Raw genomic sequence first — 20,777 nt, 5'->3', positions numbered from 1 at the left:
GGAGCTTTATGTTTAAGATTTCATCCTTGTCACTGATTTTGAAAGATATGAATTCGATTGACATATGAATGAAAGCACCCATCGTGGAACATACGGTATTGACCAGTTTTGCCAGGGCTGTCTGAAGTTAAGTCGCGTTGCCTTGGTAACGCCTTTCTGTTCCTTTGTTCAACAGCGCGTTAAATGGATGTTTGACCATGGCGTGGGTGAATTGTAGGCTACCAGAGTTGACTGTTTTTTGTTATCTTTTGTTAAAAGAACTAGCAGTTTTTGCAATCCTAAAGCGGCTCAAGAATATGGTGTGCGAGCCATGAGTGTGTGTGTTTGTGAGCACAACGAGTGCTTGACTGCAGAGCGTGTCAGGAACAAGTGTTGCTGGGTCAGAAGTGTCTCAAGGCCTCAGACAGGAGTCACGGTCACCTGAAGGAGTCAAGAGACGAGTAAGCAGTTCTAGAGGAACATAATGTCATCGCTGAAATTATTTCCACAAATGTGGCGTTCACTTTTGCATGGAACATGTTGTGATGTGTATTATGCTTAGACTGCGTGATAGGAACACGCATCACAGACACACGCACCGCAATCCCTCATCACACCTCGGGACAAAGCAGGTGCTGCGTGGAGATTTTTCGCCTCAGCGGGAGACTCTTGACAACATCACCAGCACACAGCTCAACACCCACTCTCTAATGGCCCTCCTGCGACGCGGTCTAAAATGGACACGGCCACACTTAGCTCCTATTGACCACTTCGTTGACTTGGTTCAAACGCACAGCTCAACACCTACACTCCAACAGCCACTGTGTGACGGGGCTTAAAATAGGTTTGGTGTTCATGTTGGTATTCATGCTAAAGAAAGTCGCACACTCCATCTATAAACTCCCAGCAATTTATTTGGTGTTTACAAACGTTTCGGCCGGGGAAGGTGCCGGGGAAGGCGCAGGGCGCCGGGGAAGGCGCAGGGCGCCGGGGAAGGCGCAGGGCGCCGGGGAAGGCGCAGGGATGCCGAAACGTTGGTCAATACCCATTAAATTGCTGGGAGTTTATATATGGAGTGTGTGACTTTCTTTTTCTTTTTTAGAGTTTATTCGTCGTTAGTCAGCACCTCCACACAAACACATTTTTCTGGGTGTGCGCCAGCTCATGTTTTTAATCTAGTATTCGTGCTCAACACACCCACTAACTCGTTGGCATGAGGTGGAGAATCCGAATCGGGTGGAGATATCGTTTTGTCTTGCTGCTGCTGTTTGTTTTGTTTTTTTCTCTCCAGACGCTGTAGAATTACATCTATGAATGTTATCATATTAGGTTACTTGTTTCCTGACTGTGTTTCAGCTTTTGTATCCTGTTAGGGTAGGCCATATTCTATTGCTGTATTGAAACCCATGAATTAGAGCTAGGATTGATTTATGTTGATTTTGCAATCGTTGTTTCTGCTTTGGCAGAGCCTTTAAGTTAATATTACATGCTGTCTATTGGGCATGTTCTATTGGCGTGTTAGCCTAAGTAACTTTGATCAATTATCGGATCCCCTTTCCCTTGTTCTAACACGGCAGCTCTTTTAAAAGCGTTGCCCGTAGCATCCCGAGGCTAGTAGTCTTATGTAATTCTTCTAGTGTGAATTATGTAAGTGTGTTGACACCCGCGGGTGAAACCTCCTTACCTATCGTGTTACGGGAACATAAGGTTTGGTTTGACCCGTTTCTGCCTGACTGGTCAGCCGAGGCAGATCTGATTCTACACGAAGGCCATAGAGGCACAACTAAATGCTGTTCAGTCTCATTGGACAAACCGAACTGTACTTACTTTTTAATTGCTGGTATTTGGCCTTCTTTCCCTCTATTTGCAGCTTGTTTGCTTTATACGCACCGCTACAGGTTTTGTGTAAGACCCCAGTCTGAGTTTGCCTTGGCCAAAGATTTGGCTAAAGATTTGTCTGCTTGCCACACGTGAGACGAGATTGTGACACACTGGAACGTGCGAGGGGCCCCCCCCCCCCAACATTAAACTGCAAGCTATTTTTAACTGGCTCCAAAAAGCCTTTTGTCTTTTGCCTGGTCATGTGGATACAGGGGACAGGGAGTGCTGCAGTGTTGTTGCCTCCAGGCGATCTGTGGCGGGACATAACTGGAAGCCCCCCCCCCCCCCCCCCCTCAATTAGAGCTGCTCGCTCCCAGAAGGCTTTCGAAGCACTGCAGCCAGCCATGGGAAAAGAGGGGAGAGGCAGAGTAGGGACGGAGGGGGACTGGGTTTATAGGAGAGAGCGCGGGACGGAGTGAAAGAGGTGGTGATGGTGTAGGAATGGGAGTAGATTGAGAGGGATTTGGGTAGTTAGGGATGTTGGAAAGAGAGAATTCACAGAGATCGAAGGAGGGGTGTGTGGGAGAGAAAGGAGGGATTTAGAAATAGAAGGGAGGATAAGCGACCGAAAAAGAGGAGTTGGGAGGTGGATTACAAGTCAGACCGTCTATAAGACCGTGTAAGTCTAAACCCAAGTGGTGTTCTCTGCTAGTTTGTTTACAGACCGCGTCAAGGCTTGTTTTAGACTGGGAAGATTGGGTGCGTGAGAGTGCTTTTTAACCCCTGCCCTTCCTTTCCCTGGCTCCAGTAGGAACTGATCTTCTGGAATGTAAACAGCCGCGGCTTACAGTGGGGTCACTGTTCCCGACGTACAAAGCCGCAAAACCATGGGAATACCCATTCACTGGGCTTCTAATCGCCTAGGTCCATACAGTTTGCTCCCGAACAACCACACAGCCCTGCCACAGATCCCGAGGCAGAAAGCTATTGTCTCGTACAATGGCAAGTTATGTTTTGTAAACATGCCATATTTTCCGTTTGAATGCTCCCATGTGTTAAGCTCAGCCATTAGTGGAAAGCCAAATCAGTGACATAATATGCCAAAAATAAAACCAAAACGAAGCTTGCCGTCTGTTTTCTTGTGATAAAGGTTGTGTGTTTTGAACGGTATCCAGAAGTTATTTTGATAACTTAAAAAGTGAGTTATTCAAGGGTTACTCAGCAAACCAATGCGCTAAAGAGGCCTATTGTGCCCTGTCTGCTATCTGTGCAGATAGAAACGGGGAAATGGGTGGGTAAAGAGACCAAGGTGGAGCAGCCTTGAAGAGTCATAACGTATGCTGCTAGTTCTAGTGCACATCACAGTATAGTCCTATATACTGCCCCACACACACACACACACACACACGGACCTACTTCCTGTGGGTGCTTTCACACTATTTGTCACTCCACTACCCTCTTCCTGTCTGTCTCTTTTTCCATCTGTTTAAACCTCTGCTCTCCAGTCTTTCTGGCCTGGCTTTAGTCAACAGACATCCCGGATATGACACAGATAAAGATCTAATCTGTCCCAGTGGTTAACTCTTTGGATACTTTCATCACTTTAGTCAAAGCAGCGCGGTCCAGCCGTGCTTTCTAGACTGTACCGCACTGTAGGCCTACTGTCTGTCGGCTAGGCTAACACTGGCTGTCTGCTAAATAACAATGCTAAGGTTCTTGCCGCCCGTCTTTTAGCCCCTAATGGAGAAATTACTGTTCACTCTATATCTCAATGACCCCAGCAGAGGTTTAGAGTAGCTTGTAATGTGGCGTTGTTATGCTAACGCTATGCAAATATGCTAATGTTGCTACATGCTAAAAGTTGCTATGCTAATGCTGTGGATCATACAGAGACTATTTCTACCAGACGCTTTGAAGAGAGTAGGTACTCAAATAAATTGATACCCTACCTCCTAAAAATAACGACATCCCAAATTACAGTGCCTAAACAACATTTCCAGTGGCCAAACTCAAATCCACACACAGTCCTCCCAGTTTACAGATTTTCCCAACATAGTTACACGGAACCCAAACTGGCTGCACCAAACGCGATCACGACATGCAGGTTAAAATATCAAAAACTCTGAACCAATTACATTAATTTGGGGACAGGTCGAAAAGCATTAAACATTTCTGGCAAATTAGCTAGTTAGCTTGCACTTGCTAGCTAACGTTAATCTGTCCTATTTAGCTAGCTTGCTGTTGCTAGCTAATTTGTCCTGGGATATAAACATTGAGTTATTTTACCTGAAATTTACCTGAAATAAGACGGTCAACAGAATCGTTTCTAGTCATCTCTCCTCCTTCCAGGCTTTTTCATCTTTGAACTTATGGTGATTGGCATCTGAACTTTCATAGTATTACCACGACGACCGGCAAAACAGTTTGTCTTTCAATCACCCACGTGGATATAACCAATGAGGAGATGGGAGAGGCAGGACTTGCAGTGCGATCTGCGTCAGAAATGGGAGTGACTTCTATTTTAGCCCTTGGCAACGCAGATGCTCATTGGCGCGCGTGAGCAATGTGGGTGCAATAATTGAATAACATGGATTTCTAAATTTATTTTGTGGTCAGCCTGTTACCCACCCTCAGCGTTAGTCACTTCCTCCTCCAAACAAACTGTGTGTGGTGCCTAAACTGTTGGGATGTGTGTGATCTCTTCCTTCAACTTCATGTGAGAGAACCTATGGAGGCAATATTGTAGATGTCTTGTTAAGTGGTTCATTGTTTCCACAGTATTGTATTCTCTTGCAAGGTTCCTCAGTCTTTACCTCCAGTTAGGCAAGCTGTCAGGCACTGGATAGAATCACTCAAGGTTGGGGCAGTATATCTCTCAGCACCTCTGGTGTTTTTGTATGAGTTGTAAGATGGCGCTGCAGTGGATAGCAGCCGTTTTACATGCTCCTGACCAATTTGACAATTATTCTTTTTTTTACGCTGATCTTTGTACATAATGTCTCTGCCATAATTTCCTATGAACGAATACAGCTTCTGGACATCAGAAGAGCTACGTTTCCCCCCCCATCCCCACAGTGACAAAACGTACATATCCTAACGAGAAGCCATGGATTACATGCAACATCCGCACTGAACTAAAGGCCTGCTTCTTTCAAGGAGCGGGACATTAATCCGGACGCTCATAAGAAATCCCGCTACGGCATTCGACGAGCCATCAAACAGGGAAATCGTCAATACAGAACAAAGATGGAATCCTACTAAACTGGCTCTGACAATCATTGAATGTGTCAGGTCTTGCAAACTATCACAGACTACAAAGGGAACCCCAGCGGCGAGCTGCCCACTTACATAAGCCTACCAGACGAGTTAAATGCTTTCTATGCTTGCTTCGAGGCAAGCAACACTGAACCATGCATAAGAGCACCAGCTGTTCCGTACCTTTCTTTCTGTAGCCGATGTAAGACCTTTTAAACAGGTTAACAGACTGATTACCAGGACTAGGGCTGTTGCAGTGACCGTATCATTGCCACACCAGCAGTCATGAGTCATGAAAATTCTAAGTGACTGTTGAGTTATGGTAATCTCTTTTTATGCACTCTGGACAGGCAGTAGTAGTACCCAGCTCGCCAATGATCATCAGGTCGCTAATGGCCTGGTTCTCAGGGCCCTATTGTCCCTCTAACCACAGACATCAATGCAAATTAAATCGAAAATCACAAACACTTATCAAAATAGTATGTGCTTTTAAAACTCATCTCACTCTGATTGATCAATTTGAATAAAATAAATTCAACAGGTTGAATGAAAAACATGATCATTGTGGATGCTTCATAACCTGATTTAAAATAATGATTGTGCTGCTATACAATACAACCTACTGCATATTACACACGGCAGAAAAACATTTTAAAAAAATACTGATTTTAAGATATCTTTGGCACAATTGGTCTAGCCTAAATTAACAAATTCATATTTATCCTAAAATTATGGTGGATTTGATTTTGAATAGCCTAGTAATAGGTTACGTTTTATATTTTCATAATTAATAGGCCGACTATTACCTTTTTATAAAGAATATCTCACCAGCACAAGTTTCCATCCCATCCCCTCCCCTCTCTCCTTCAGTCCTGTCTCCAGCGCGCATTGAGAGGGGCTGTCAACAGTTTAATGAAATTTGTTTCGTTGTGAGAACACGTTACTATCGACGTTCCTGAACAGATTTCACTTGCTTTCCCAAATGAAGCACTGGGTAGCTGCAGGAACAGGGTTGGAGAGCCTCGGGCTGTGGCGGGCACAAAATTTTGTCAGCCGGTGATTGTCAAGCAAATAACTGTCAGTCTCATGGTAATTCACCGTTAATTAACATAAACACATTTAGCATCTCCTGGCTTCCACACACAGCCTACAAGCCATTTTAAAAAGTTGAATAAATCCATGTAATATACCCTACACCTTCACAATAAATCCATTATTTTAGACAGGTCTAAAGAAGCATGATATGAAGAAAATGGCTATGCCAAATGGCTGTAGGCTACACTAGTTCATTTAGCAGACAGGATTTGCTTATCTATCCGTGGCATTATTTTATAGTATGAAGAATACAATTGAACAAAAAGCTGAATTAAATATTTTCTCAACGATTTGAGGGAGTGCGCACATGCGGCTATTCTGTGAGCGGTTAACAAAGAAATAGGTATTCCTATATTCCCCCATAGGACAAAAGTCGACCTATTCTGTGCAAGAAATAAATATTCCGAACAGTTGTGGGATGTGTTGGATCCCAAATTTAATACAAGTACTAGCATCAAAACCGTTTTTATGCAATGTGGCTGACGCAACAGAGCAGAATGTTTAGCTTAAAATGTTGATAAACTATTAGGCTATTTCTTCACGTTATAAGCGCAGTAATGCGCACATGGTAGTAGGCTATAAGCGCGAATGTTCCATTAGCGGAAAACACCATTATCAATAGTGACTGCAAATGTGATTTATGCATGTAATGCTTTTATTATAAAGGTGCATTTTTATGGTTAAAATGATCTTCCCCAAACTTGAACTTAACGCACTGCGTATATACACCAGTTAGGCTCTACACCCCTTGTAAAGTGGATTGATGTGCTTAATTTGAAGAAGTTATTTGGCCACTTTAGTTGTGTTACAAACCTTATTAAAACATATAGGCCTATGGGCTAGGCTAAATGAGGTGTGCAACTATGATTAGAAAAAGTAGCAAAAAAGGCATTGTTTCTTACGCTGGTCATCATTCACGAGTGATAGGCTAATATTGTCACCCATCAGCCTATTCTTGATTTAATCTTGTCTTTACAGATAATATATATGTGTGACATTTGTTAGGATTTAGAATAGACTATTATCATGCACCTGTATCAACCGGGGCAGCAGGAACAAATACAGTACATGTCATCTATGCACTTTAAACAGCGAATAGAGGAAAATTTTTCCCAATGGTTTATTTTCATGCCAGCCAGGTAGGCTATACTTCTGTTGTAAATATAAGCTATGTGCTCAATATTAGGAACGTTGACAAATAAATATAGTAGGCCTGGCCTATAGAAAGCTGATGGGATCCTCCTCTTTTTATTAGCAGCCATCACTCTATTTTCTCCCGCAATTAAATAGCCTATAGAAATGTTGCGCAACATGAGATCATGGGCTCTCATGAAGTGTTTGATTTTAGATTTTCAAATACATTTGCATTGATGTCAGAGTGATTAGAGGGACAATGGAGTGCGGCGTACCAGGCAATTAGCAAGTTTGGTAGGCTATTAATGACCAGCAGCAGCATCAGAACTTGGAGAAGCCTAATTACCGTGACTAAATGGTAATGTGGAATTTGACTGCCTTCATTACTCGTGACCGCCGGTATGGCGGTAATAGTCACCGCAACAGCCCTTGGAGAGCCCATGGTAGAGTTTGGGCGGAATATCACCTGTCTCGCAGCTAAATTACCGGAGTAGACACCTGACATGAGTGAAAAACTACCGGCGGGAAAGTGGCCTCCATTTGCTATTCCAGTGTATACGGTTGACATGTATTTTTAGTCTTGCCCCTGTTCTTGCCCATTTCATAACGGGCCATTCTAAATTGAAACTAATTTGACATCTTAGTAAAGTCAAGATTAAATTGAGAATAGTCTGATGGTTGTTGTTACGTTACAGCCTTATTCTAAAATGGATTAAATAAAATGTTTTCCTCATCAATATCCCATAACGACAAAGAGAAAACAACAGGTTTTTAGAAACGTTTGCAAATTTATTCAAACTAAAAAACAGATACCTTATTTGCGTACAGTGAGCACCATAATTCATTGGACAGTGACCATTTTTTTGTTATTTTGGTTCTGTACTCTAGCACTTTGAGTTTGACAATGAGGGTGAAGTGCAGACTGTCAGCTTTAATTTCAAGGTATTTTCATACATATCGGATGAACCGTTTAGAAATGACAGCATCTTTTGTACATGGTCCCCCCCATTTTAAGGTACTACAAGTATTTGTTGAATTGGCTTCACAGATGTGTGTCGTTAGGCAGGTGTATTCAATTGTGTCGTTAGTAAATGCAGCAGAGCTGTTAATGAATAGTATTGATTCTAGACTTTGCTATTGCCTTTAGAGGTTGTTGTTGGGTGTGACAACATGAGGAAGACAGCAGTGTCGATGCAAATGAAGCTGGCTGTCATAAGGCTCAGAAATGAAAATCAATCAATCAGGAACATTGCAAAAACCATGGGCATGCCTAAGTCAACAGTTTGTTTCATCATTAACAAGAAAAAAACAACCGGTGAACTCAATTATGTCAAAAGACCCGGTAGACTGAGGAAGACCACTGTAGTGGATGACCGGAGAATACTCTCTATGGTGAAGAAAACCCTCCTGACAACGGCCCAACAGATAAAAAAACACTCTCCTGGATGCAGGTGTTCCTGACAACGGCCCAACAGATAAAAAAAACACTCTCCTGGATGCAGGTGTAGATGTGTCAAAGTCTACCATACGTAGAAGACTACACCAGCAGGACTACAGTGGGTACACTACAAGATGCAAACCACTGATGAGCCTGAAGAACAGAAAGGAGAGATTACAGTTTGCTAAAAAGCACCTAAAAGAGCCCCAAGAGTTCTGGAAAAAAGTATTGTGAACAGATGAGACAAAGATTAACATGCACCAGAGTGATGGAAAAAGGAAAGTGTGGAGGAAAAAAAACACATGCCCATGATCCAAAGCATACCACCTCATCCGTGAAACATGGTGGAGGGGGTGTTATGGCTTGAGCCTGTATGGCTGCCAGTGGAACAGGCTCACTTGTCTTCATCGATGACGTGACTGCAGACAGAAGTAGAATAATTAATTCTGAAGTCTACAGAAATATTTTATCTGCTCAGATTAAACAAAATGCCTCAACTCATTGGACGGCACTTTATCATGCAACAAGACAATAACCCTTAACATACTGCTGGAGCAACGAAGGGGGTTTTGATGGCCAAAAAGTGGAAAATCCTTGACTGGCTGAGTCAATCACCAGATCTGAATCCAATTGAACATGCATTTACATGCTGAAGAGGAGACTGAAGGCAATAAGTCCCCTGCCTCTGGCAGAGCATCACCAGGGAAGATACCCAGCGTCTGGTGATGTCGATGCATCGCAGACTTCAAGCAGTCATTGCATGCAAAGGATATGCGACCAAATATGAACAATGATTACTTTATTCTACATTATGGTAAACTGTCAAATGTTTTTTGATGCCCGAAAATGGGGGGGGGGGACCATGTACAAAAGCTTCTATAATTTCTAAACGGTTAATCCGATATGTATGAAAATGCCCTCAAATGAAAGCTGATAGTCTGCACTTCACCCTCATTGTCATTGTATCAAACTCAGTGCTAGAGTACAGAACCAAAATAACAAAAAAATGGTCACTGTACCCCCATATATATATGGGGGATACAATCTTCCCAGCTCTGCAGATTCTGCTGTGAGGAGGCAGAGTCATTAGACCATTTATTTTGGTATTGTCCGCATGTAGCTCGTTTTTGGTCACAGGTCCAGGAATGGTTGAAGAATTGCAACATTTGCGTAGAACTAATGCTACAGATAGCAATACTGGGGGATTTGAAAAGCCATAGTCAATCAATCAATAATATAATAATTATTATAGCAAAAAATTTTATTTTTTATTTACAATCCGTGGAAGCTATGAGAATAGGAAGATTCAAATCTTTTGTGAAGCATCACAGCACAGTTGAAAAATATATGGCAAATAAAAATCCGAAATGGATGATGTTGGAAGATAGATGGGAAAGGTTGAGTGGAGCTGAAGGGTGGGACTAATAACAAGATAAACAATGTAGGGCATACGGGATCTGTGAAATGTGTATAGGTGCGGAGCTATTGTGAAATAACACAGTTACAAGTGGAAATCAAACTGGATGGACAACAGAAATAGAGGAAGGACTAAGAACAAACAAGAGAGAACTATTATAAAGTAGACTGTGTCTGTAAAATGTGTATAAGATGTATAAATTGAAGGTAAAAACAGAAATGTTTATCAGTTTACTCCATTGGGGGATCGGTGGTAGGGTTTGCGGGGAATAATAATAAAGGTATACTCTTTAAAAAAGTATGTATGTCTATATAGGTATGTGTATGTATATATGTGTATATGTATGCATACGTGAATGGATATATATATTTACCCCAAAAAATATGGGGGATTGGAAATGATGCAGACAATTACATTGGAAGCAACATTCTTTTCGCAATATTAAGCTGATCCACCCCCCCCCCCCGAAAAGAAGAAGAAAAAAAAAAAATGGTCACTGTCAAATGAAAAATGGTGCTCTCTAAGTATTCAGCCCCTTTTGCTATGAGACTTGAAATTGAGCTCAGGTGCATCCTGTTTCCATTGATCATCCTTGAGATGTTTCTACAACTTGATTTGGAGTCCACTTGTGGTAAATTCAATTGATTGGACATGATTTGGAAAGGCACACACCTGTCTATATACACTGCTCAAAAAATAAAGGGAACACTAAAATAACACATCCTAGATCTGAATGAATGAAATATTCTTATTAAATACTTTTGTCTTTACATAGTTGAATGTGCTGACAACAAAATCACACAAATTATCAATGGAAATCAAATTTATCAACCCATGGAGGTCTGGATTTGGAGTCACACTCAAAATTAAAGTGGAAAACCACACTACAGGCTGATCCAACTTTGCTGTAATGTCCTTAAAACAAGTCAAAATGAGGCTCAGTAGTGTGTGTGGCCTCCACGTGCCTGTTTGACCTCCCTACAACGCCTGGGCATGCTCCTGATGAGGTGGCGGATGGTCTCCTGAGGGATCTCCTCCCAGACCTGAACTAAAGCATCTGCCAACTCCTGGACAGTCTGTGGTGCAACGTGGTGTTGGTGGATGGAGCGAGACATGATGTCCCAGATGTGCTCAATTGGATTCAGGTCTGTGGAACGGGCGGGCCAGTCCATAGCATCAATGCCTTCCTCTTGCAGGAACTGCTGACACACTCCAGCCACATGAGGTCTTGCATTAGGAGGAACCCAGGGTCAACCGCACCAGCATATGGTCTCACAAGGGGTCTGAGGATCTCATCTCGGTACCTAATGGCAGTCAGGCTATCTCTGGCGAGCACATGGAGGGCTGTGCGGCCCCCCAAAGAAATGCCACCCCACACCATGACTGACCCACCGCCAAACTGGTCATGCTGGAGGATGTTGCAGGCAGCAGAACGTTTTCCACGGCGTCTCCAGACTGTCACGTCTGTCACGTGCTCAGTGTGAACCTGCTTTCATCTGTGAAGAGCACAGGGCGCCAGTGGCGAATTTGCCAATCTTGGTGTTCTCTGGCAAATGCCAAACGTCCTGCACGGTGTTGGGCTGTAAGCACAACCCCCAACTGTGGACGTCGGACCCTCATACCACCCTCATGGAGTCTGTTTCTGACCGTTTGAGCAGACACATGCACTTTGTGGCATGCTGGAGGTCATTTTGCAGGGCTCTGGCAGTGCTCCTCCTGCTCAAAGGCGGAGGTAGCGGTCCTGCTGCTGGGTTGTTGCCCTCCTACGGCCTCCTCCACGTCTCCTGATGTACTGGCCTGTCTCCTGGTAGCACCTCCATGCTCTGGACACTACGCTGACAGACACAGCAAACCTTCTTGCCACAGCTCGCATTGATGTGCCATCCTGGATGAGCTGCACTACCTGAGCCACTTGTGTGGGTTGTAGACTCCGTCTCATGCTACCATTAGAGGGAAAGCACCGCCAGCATTCAAAAGTGACCAAAACATCAGCCAGGAAGCATAGGAACTGAGAAGTGGTCTGTGGTCACCACCTGCAGAACCACTCTTTTTTTTGGGGGTGTCTTGCTAATTGCCTATAATTTCCACCTGTTGTCTATTCCATTTGCACAACAGCATGTGAAATTTATTGTCAATCAGTGTTGCTTCCTAAGTGGACAGTTTGATTTCACAGAAGTGTGATTGACTTGGAGTTACATTGTGTTGTTTAAGTGTTCCCTTTATTTTTTTGAGCAGTGTATATATATATAGGGTCCCACAGTTGACAGTGCATGTCAGAGCAAAAACTAAGCCATGAGGTCGAAGGAATTGTCCTTAGAGCTCAGACAGTATTGTGTCGAGGCACAGATCTGGGGTAGTGTACCAAAATATTTCTACAGCATTGAAGGTCCCCAAGAACACAGTGGCCTCCATCCATTCTTAAATGGAAGAAGTTTAGAACCACCAAGACTCTTCCTAGAGCTGGCAAGATGGAAGCCATTTCTCAGTGAAAGGCATTTGACAGCCCGCTTGGAGTTTGCCAAAAGGAAAAAGGACTCTGACCATGAGAAGCAAGATTCTCTGGTCTGATGAAACCAAGATTGAACTCTTTGGCCTGAATGCCGAGCGTCACGTTTGGAGGAAACCAGGCACCACTCATCCCCTGGCCAATACCATCCCTACGGTGAAGCATGGTGGTGGCAGCATCATGCTGTGGGGATGTTTTTCAGCGGCAGGGACTGGGAGACCAGTCAGGATCAAGGGAAAGATGAACGGAGCAAAGTACAGAGAGATCCATGATGAAAATCCTCTCAGGACCTCAGATTGGGGCGAAGGTTCACCTTCCAACAGGAGAATGAACCTAAGCACACAGCCAAGACAATGCAGGAGTGGCTTCGGGACAAGTCTCTGAATGTCCTTGAGTGGCCCAGCCAGAGCCCGGACTTGAACCCAATCGAACATCTCTTGAGAGACCTGAAAATAGCTGTGCAGCGACGCTCCCCATCCAATCTGACAGAGCTTGAGAGGATCTGCATAGAAAAATGGGAGAAACTCTCCAAATACAGGTGTGTCAAGCTTGTAGCGTCATACCCAAGAATACTCTAGGCTGTAATCACTGCCAAAAGTGCTTTAATAAAGTACTAAGTAAAGGGTCTGAATACTTCTTTCTTTTTTATGAATTTGCACATATCTAAACCTTTTTTTGCTTTGCCATTTTGGGGTCTTGTGTGTAGATTGATGAGAACAAAAGCAATTGAATCAATTTTAGAATAATGCTGTAACATTACAAAATGTGGAAAAAGGGAAGGGGTCTGAATACTTTCCGAATGCACTGCATGTACATATCTACCCCAATTACCTTGTACTCCTGCATCAACTCAGTACTGGTACTCTGTGTATATAGCCAAGTTAAAGTTACTCATTGTGTATTTATTCCTTGTGTTATTTTTTATTTTTCTCTCTGCATTGTTGGGAAGGGACCCTTAAGTAAGCATTTCACTGTTAGTCTACACCTGTTGTTTACGAAGCATGTGACAAATGACATTTCATTTGACGAGTGCCATCCTGGTCATAACACCATAAGAGGAACAAATCTTGAACAGGTTCCTTTATACAGCACTTTTTTTTTCTTCACCCTCTTCCTTTCTCTCACTCTTTCTTTTAACGATTTCCAACCATTCATGGTGCAGAGAAAGCCTGTCTCTGGGAGGCTTTGGCTAGATGAGTGTATACTCTCTCTCTCACGTATACTCTCTCACTTAATTTTTTACTTTCCCATTACACGCTCACTCTCTCTCGCTCTGTCCCCTACCCTCCCTCGCTAACTGACTTTCACTCTTTGTCTGTCTGTCTGTGTCTGTCTGTCTGTCATTCACTCCCTCTCCTCTGTGCCAATAAATCATTTGAGTTTGAGATGGGAGCCAACAGCATTGTTTAACTTCTTTCTCCCCTGAACCTCCTCGTCCGACCCCTATAAAGACAAAAATGGTCTGACTGACTGCTCGCTCAGTTTGCTCCAAACACTAGACCAGGACACCGACAAAAGGTTTCATTTGAAGCCTTGGGGCGAAGAGTTTAGCCAACTCTGAGACAAGCGTCTAATAAAGCGAAAGACTGAGGGAGGGGCTAGCTGGAATGAGAGGGGACGGGACATTTTCCCCTCAGGACTTGTGTGGCGGTGTTCATGAGTGACACACACACACACACACGATACTGTATCTCAGTCCCGAGTCTGTTTGTCTAGAGGTCATAGCCCAGCGCTGCCAGTGGCCTGTTGGGAATGACTGCTTCTAGCGCTGCCTCTATTTGGCCACAAAATGCTTCACAACTTAAGTCGCCATACGAGGAAGCTACTTTCCAACGTGTGTTGATTTAGCTACAAGGCAGTAGCACGTTCACGCATACAGAAATAGCATACATGGCAACCTGGTGATTGAGGGTTCTACCATCTTTTTTGACGGTATGGTTGTATTTGTCTGTATTTTATGCTTCTGAATATAATAGTGATGGGGGAAAATCTATACAGTTCCATATTGTACTCTTATTTTGGACAATTTTATATTGTTACTTTGACTCCCACTATTGATTTGTTAAAAATAAACATTTTGTTGTTAGATAGCCTTAGCAAATGCTTGTCAGCTCAGCCGTACCTGCACCAGAACTATGGCATGATTCATCCTTCAGCTTGTTCTCAATCTTCTTTTTAAATAGTAAGCCAATATGTTTTCAACACTTTTTTTTTTTTTATAACCATGACTGATCAATACTCATTTTCTCATGATCTCTCTCTCGTCTTTCTGTGAGCAATATGTTTTGACGCTCACATTAAATTCGCAGTATCGAATCGTAGTACCTATAGAATCGCAATACATATTGTATCAGCGCGGAAGTATCGCGATATCGTATCGTGAGGTTCCTGGCAATTCCCAGCCCTACTGAATAATACATTCTAAATGTTTTATGAGTAGTGCATGACCCTCTATGGCAACAACTTAATTCTAAGTAGTTTTAAGAGGCTGATTTATTTTATATTCAACCAAACAAAACTGGGAGGGAAGTATTCCAATTTGTAGAACTTTTCATTTCTTTAGCACTGTATCAGCATATCTTTATAGACAATATTGTAGACTGGTGTCGACGATATATAGCCCAGCCGTACTACCCAAGGTAGTTTACGGGTTGCGTCTCCGAGAGTGACGGGTGCAGGTGTGTTGTCTGACCTCTTGACCTCTCACCTTGGCTTTAACGGGCTGCTAACCCGGTCAGCTGTTAAGGTCAAATCACTGCAGAGCCCAGGGTGGACTCTGAAGTCTTTGAAATTTAGTTTGGTTTGACCAGGGCAGGTCATATAGATATTAATAAGACTGCTGGAGTACAGTAGTTTGAATTGAATTGGCTGATAACTTTAGTAGGCATAGGACTATATTTTATCCTACGTTAGAATTGATAGCCTAGATAACGATGTGTTACTTTTTGACATGGATTGAGGCATTTTTGTAAGACCAAGTTCCCCAACCACAGCAATTCAGACATTAAACGTCTTTTTATTGTTATTGTTTATATTCTTTCACCCCATTTTTATGCATAGTGCCAAGTAGTAAAAAGCCACACGACCCCATACGGTGGTCCCTTGGCCAACCCGACAGTCTCATTGTTGTTGGGTGAGCCACTCGCTCTTTAATAACCCACTCCAGCTTCCTCAGGACCTAGCCCAGCATTCCCACTGCCGACGGCCACAGCTTGGCACCTCTCCAGGGCACCACCTAATCAGCTTACCGCTACCCCCCCCCCCCTCTGCTCCACTCCCTCCTCTGTTATTTTGTTTTTCAAACTCCATCATTACCCCCCCCCCCCCAACAGCACACTCTCTCCCAAGGGTAGTGCACTGGGAACAGCAGGCTAATGGCTAGGCACTGCAGAACACTGTTACAACAGGCTAACAGCTAGGCACAGACCTGAAAAAAAGAACAACTGTTACAGCAGGCTAATGGCTAACTGCTAATGGCTAACAGCAGGTATGGGCCGCGTAAAAACAGTCTAAAGTAAAGGCGAACTGCTATGCTAGGCACAAGCCTACAGAACACTGTTACAGCACTGTTGAGGAATGTTTTGCCCTAGTACCAGGGTGTCAAACAGAGATCATCGAGTTCTTAGAAGAGCACATGTGGGTGAATGTGTTCACTAGCCTGGCTTGTCTTAATTACTTTATCAGCTCTGGTGGTGATTTGAGTCAATAGTTGGACATTTGCCCAGAGATTTCCACTAAAGACTCATTATTTGAGGCCTGACTGCACTTGTTATTGCTTGACTGGGTGTAAAATGGTAGACGTGAGCTAGCAGGGGAACTATGAAGATTGGGATGTTGTACGAACATGAAACTCACGTGTAGTAGCAGTGTGGCCTCTGTTTTAAGCAGTGGAAATGAGAGCATGGAAATCAACGTATGGCCCTCTTAACCTAATAATAATAATAATTATTATTTCAACTTTTAACCTCTAATTCCTCCCAAACCCGGATCCGGGAGCACCCCCATCAGTAAAAAAGCTGACTAGCATAGCCTAGCATAGCGTCACAAGTAAATACTAGCATCTAAATATCATTAAATCACAAGTCCAAGACACCAGATGAAAGATACACATCTTGATGAATCAAGCCATCATTTCTGATTTTTAAAATGTTTTACATGGAAGACACAATATGTAAATCTATTAGCTAACCACGTTAGCAAAAGACACCACTTTTTTTACTCCACCATTTTTTTACTGCATCAGTAGCTATCACAAATTCGACCAAATAAAGATATAAATAGCCACTAACCAAGAAACACCTTCATCAGATGACAGTCTGATAACATATTTATTGCATAGCATATGTTTTGTTAGAAGAATTTGCATATTTCAGGTATAAATCATAGTTTACCATTGCAGCCACCATCACAACTCTCACCAAAGCGACTAGAATAACTACAGAGAGCAACGTGAATTACCTAAATACTCATCATAAAACATTTCTGAAAAATACACAGCGTACAGCAAATGAAAGACAAACATCTTGTGAATCCAGCCAATATTTCAGATTTTTTAAGTGTTTTACAGCAAAAACACAATATAGCATTATATTAGCTTACCACAATAGCCAGAAACACAACACCATTTAACAGCAGCAAAGGTTAACGATCGTAACAAGCAAGCAAAAGATATATAATTTTTGACTAACCTTCATAAACTTCTTCAGATGACAGTCCTGTAACATCATATTACACAATGCATATAGGGTTTGTTCGAAAATGTGCATATGTAGCGGCACAAATCGTGGTTATACAATGTGGGTAGTGGCCAAACTTCAAGCAATCTGTCCGGCGCCATCTTGGAGAGGCACCTAATCTAATCGATAACTATTCAAAAACTTGACTAAAAAATACAGGTTGGACAGCAAATGAAAGATACATTAGTTCTTAATGCAACCGCTGTGTTAGATTTTTAAAATTAACGTTACTGCGCAATTCAGCATGCGCTAAAGCGAGACCGCACCGAAATTCATGGCGGAATTATTGTTTAACATTTGTCAACATAAATACGAATTAACAGCATAAAGACTTCTTACTATTTGACGAGCTTCCATCAGAATCTTGGGCAAGGTGTCCTTTCTCCAGAACAATCGTCTTTTGGTTGAAAGATGTCCTCTTCTCCTGTAGAAATAGCAGCTAACGCTAGCCATGTGCTGGAGAGGTGTCCAACTAGCGATAGCGCTTGACAAAGAAATTCCAGAAAATCGCAATAAACTGATATAAACTGCTATAAGTCGGTTTAAATTAACTACCTCATGAAGTTTTTAAGACAAAAATCAAATTAAATCAGAGCCGGAGATATAGAACCGCTAAAACGAAAGCTTTTCAGGACGCCATTGTGATGTCCCTCCTGCGTCAGGCGCCCCGTTGAAAAGGTCGGACCTTCCGTTCCATGAGCTTTTATAGTGCCCCAGATGGTGCAATCCACTCCATTCAAATTCTCACCGCTTACTGACATCTAGAGGAAGGCGTATGCAGTGCACGTAGTCCCATAGCTTACATGGGAATTTATAAACTGACCCTAGAACAGAGACCTCGATTTCAGAAATCTCACTCCTTGACAGGAAGTGTGCTGCAGAATGAGTTCTGTTTCACTCAGAGAAATAATTCAAACGGTTTTAGAAACTAGAGAGTGTTTTCTATCTAATAGTAATAATAATATGCATATTGTACAAGCAAGAATTGAGTACGAGGCAGTTTAATTTGGGAACGAATTTTTACAAAGTCGAAATGGCACCCCCCTATTGACAAGAAGTTTTAAGGCGCTATTCATTACCTAAAGAATCTCAAAGCGCATTAATAAAGCAGCAAAAAAAGACCAAGCAATTTTGAAAAACATCATTCATGAGATGGAAGGTAATCAAATCAAATTGTATTTGTCACATGCGCCGAATACAACAGGTGTAGGTAGACCTTACCGTGAAATAGTTACTTACAAGCCCTTAACCAACAATGCAGTTCAAGAAAGAGTTAAAAAAATATTAACTAAAAAGAGTAAATGTAATTAAAAGTAGCACAATAAAATGACATAACAATAACAAGGCTATATACAGGGGGTACCGGTACCGAGTCAGTGTGGGGGGGTACAGGTTAGTCGAGGACATTTGTACATGTAGGTAGGGGTAAAGTGAATATGCATAGATAATAAACAGCGAGTAGCAGCAGTGTAAAAACAAGGGGGGGGGGGGTGTCAATGTGAATAGTCCGGGTGGCCATTTGATTTAATTGTACAGCAGTCTTATAGCTTGGGGGTAGAAGCTGTTAAGGAGCCTTTTGGACCTAGTACCGCTTGCCGTGCGGTGGCAGAGAGAACAGTCTGACTTGTGGGACTGGAGTCTTTGTCAATTTTTGGGGCCTTCCTCTCACACTGCCTAGTATATAGGTCCTGGATGGCAGGAAGCTTGGTTCCAGTAATGTATTGGGCTGTACGCATTACCCCCTATTAGAGGTCGAGCGATTTATGATTTTTTTCAACACCGATACCGATTGGAGGACCAAAAAAAGCCGATGCCGATAATTTAAAAAATATATATTTATTTGTAATAATGACAATTACAACAATACTTAATGAACACTTTATTTTAACTTAATATAATACATAAATAAAATCCATTTAGTCTCAAATAAATAATGAAACATGTTCAATTTTATCTAAATTATGCAAAAATACAGTGTTGGAGAAGAATGTAAAGTGCAATATGTGCCATGTAAAAAAGCTAAAGTGTAAGTTCCTTGCTCAGAACATGAGAACATCTGAAAGCTGGTGGTTCCTTTTAACATGAGTTTTCAATATTCCCAGTTAAGAAGTTTTAGGTTGTAGTTATTATAGGAATTATAGGACTATTTCTCTCTCTACCATTTGTATTTCATATAACTTTGACTATTGGATGTTCTTATAGGCACTATAGTATTGCCAACCTAATCTCTGGAGTTGATAGGCTTGAAGTCATAAACAGCGCTGTGCTTCAAGCATTGCGAAGAGCTGCTGGCAAACGTAGGAAAGTGCTGTTTTGAATGAATGCTTACGAGCCTGCTGCTGCCTACTACAGCTCAGTCAGACTGCTCTATCAAATCATAAACTTAATTATAATAAACACACAGAAATATGAGCCTTAGGTCATAAATATGGTCAAATCCGGAAACTATCATTTCGAAAACAAAGTTTATTCTCTCTGAAATTTGGAACCGTTATGTATCTTATCGAACGGGTGGCAACCCTAAGTCTAAATATTGCTGTTACATTGCACAACCTTCAATGTTATGTCATAATTATGTAAAATTCTGTCAAATTAATTACGGTCTTTGTTAGGAAGAAATGGTCTTCACACAGTTCGCAACGAGCCAGGCGTCCCAAACTGTTGCATATACCCGGACTCTGCTTGCACTGAACGCAAGAGAAGTGACACAATTTCCCTAGTTAATATTTCCTGCTAACATGAATTTCTTAACTAAATATGCAGGTTTAAAAAATTTGTGTATTGATTTTAAGAAAGGCATTGATGTTTATGGTTAGGTTCATTGGTGCAACGATTGTGCTTTTTTTCGCGAATGCGCTTGTTAAATCATCACCCGTTTAGCGAAGTAGGCTGTGATTTTAAATGATAAATTAACAGGCACCGCATTGATTATATGCAACGCTGGACAAGCTAGTTAAACTAGTAATATCATCAACCATGTGTAGTGTCGTGTCTTTGGCTATGCTGGATTAATTGCTATGATATGCTATTCTATAAAATAATTTCTAATCATGTAAATGTAATTACCTAGAGAGGGACACCACGAAAGAATATTTATAGAGCTGTTATCTTCCGAATAAACTCTTAAAGATTTAGTAATATTTTACATCAATAGCAGTCAACATTAATCGTCATCTTATTCAGTCTCATCTGAAAGTTGTAAATCCTTGGTTATCTGCAAGAATCCTGGCTAACAAGTTGAATCAGCAATACAAAATTGTGTTTAATTATTTATTTACTAAATACCTAACTAATCACACAAAATCACACATACACAATTAAATCATAACTTGATTACAAATTGCAGTCATAAAGGAAAACGTCCCTAGCGGGCGGAACAGATATGACAGCTTGTTA

General features: G+C 42.0%; 1 protein-coding gene across 4 annotated transcripts in view; it reads left to right on the top strand.

The window, feature by feature from the left end:
* The window catches only part of si:ch73-103b11.2 (centrosome-associated protein CEP250), a 105,733-nt gene that overhangs the window by 17,476 nt on the left and 67,480 nt on the right, over positions 1–20,777 (top strand). The window lies entirely within an intron of this gene.

The sequence above is a fragment of the Salvelinus fontinalis genome, chromosome 1 (assembly GCF_029448725.1).
Source record: "Salvelinus fontinalis isolate EN_2023a chromosome 1, ASM2944872v1, whole genome shotgun sequence".
Classification (NCBI taxonomy): Eukaryota; Metazoa; Chordata; class Actinopteri; order Salmoniformes; family Salmonidae; genus Salvelinus; species Salvelinus fontinalis.
The sequence above is the reverse complement of the archived record's forward strand: the minus strand, read 5'-3'. Positions and strand labels throughout refer to the sequence as shown.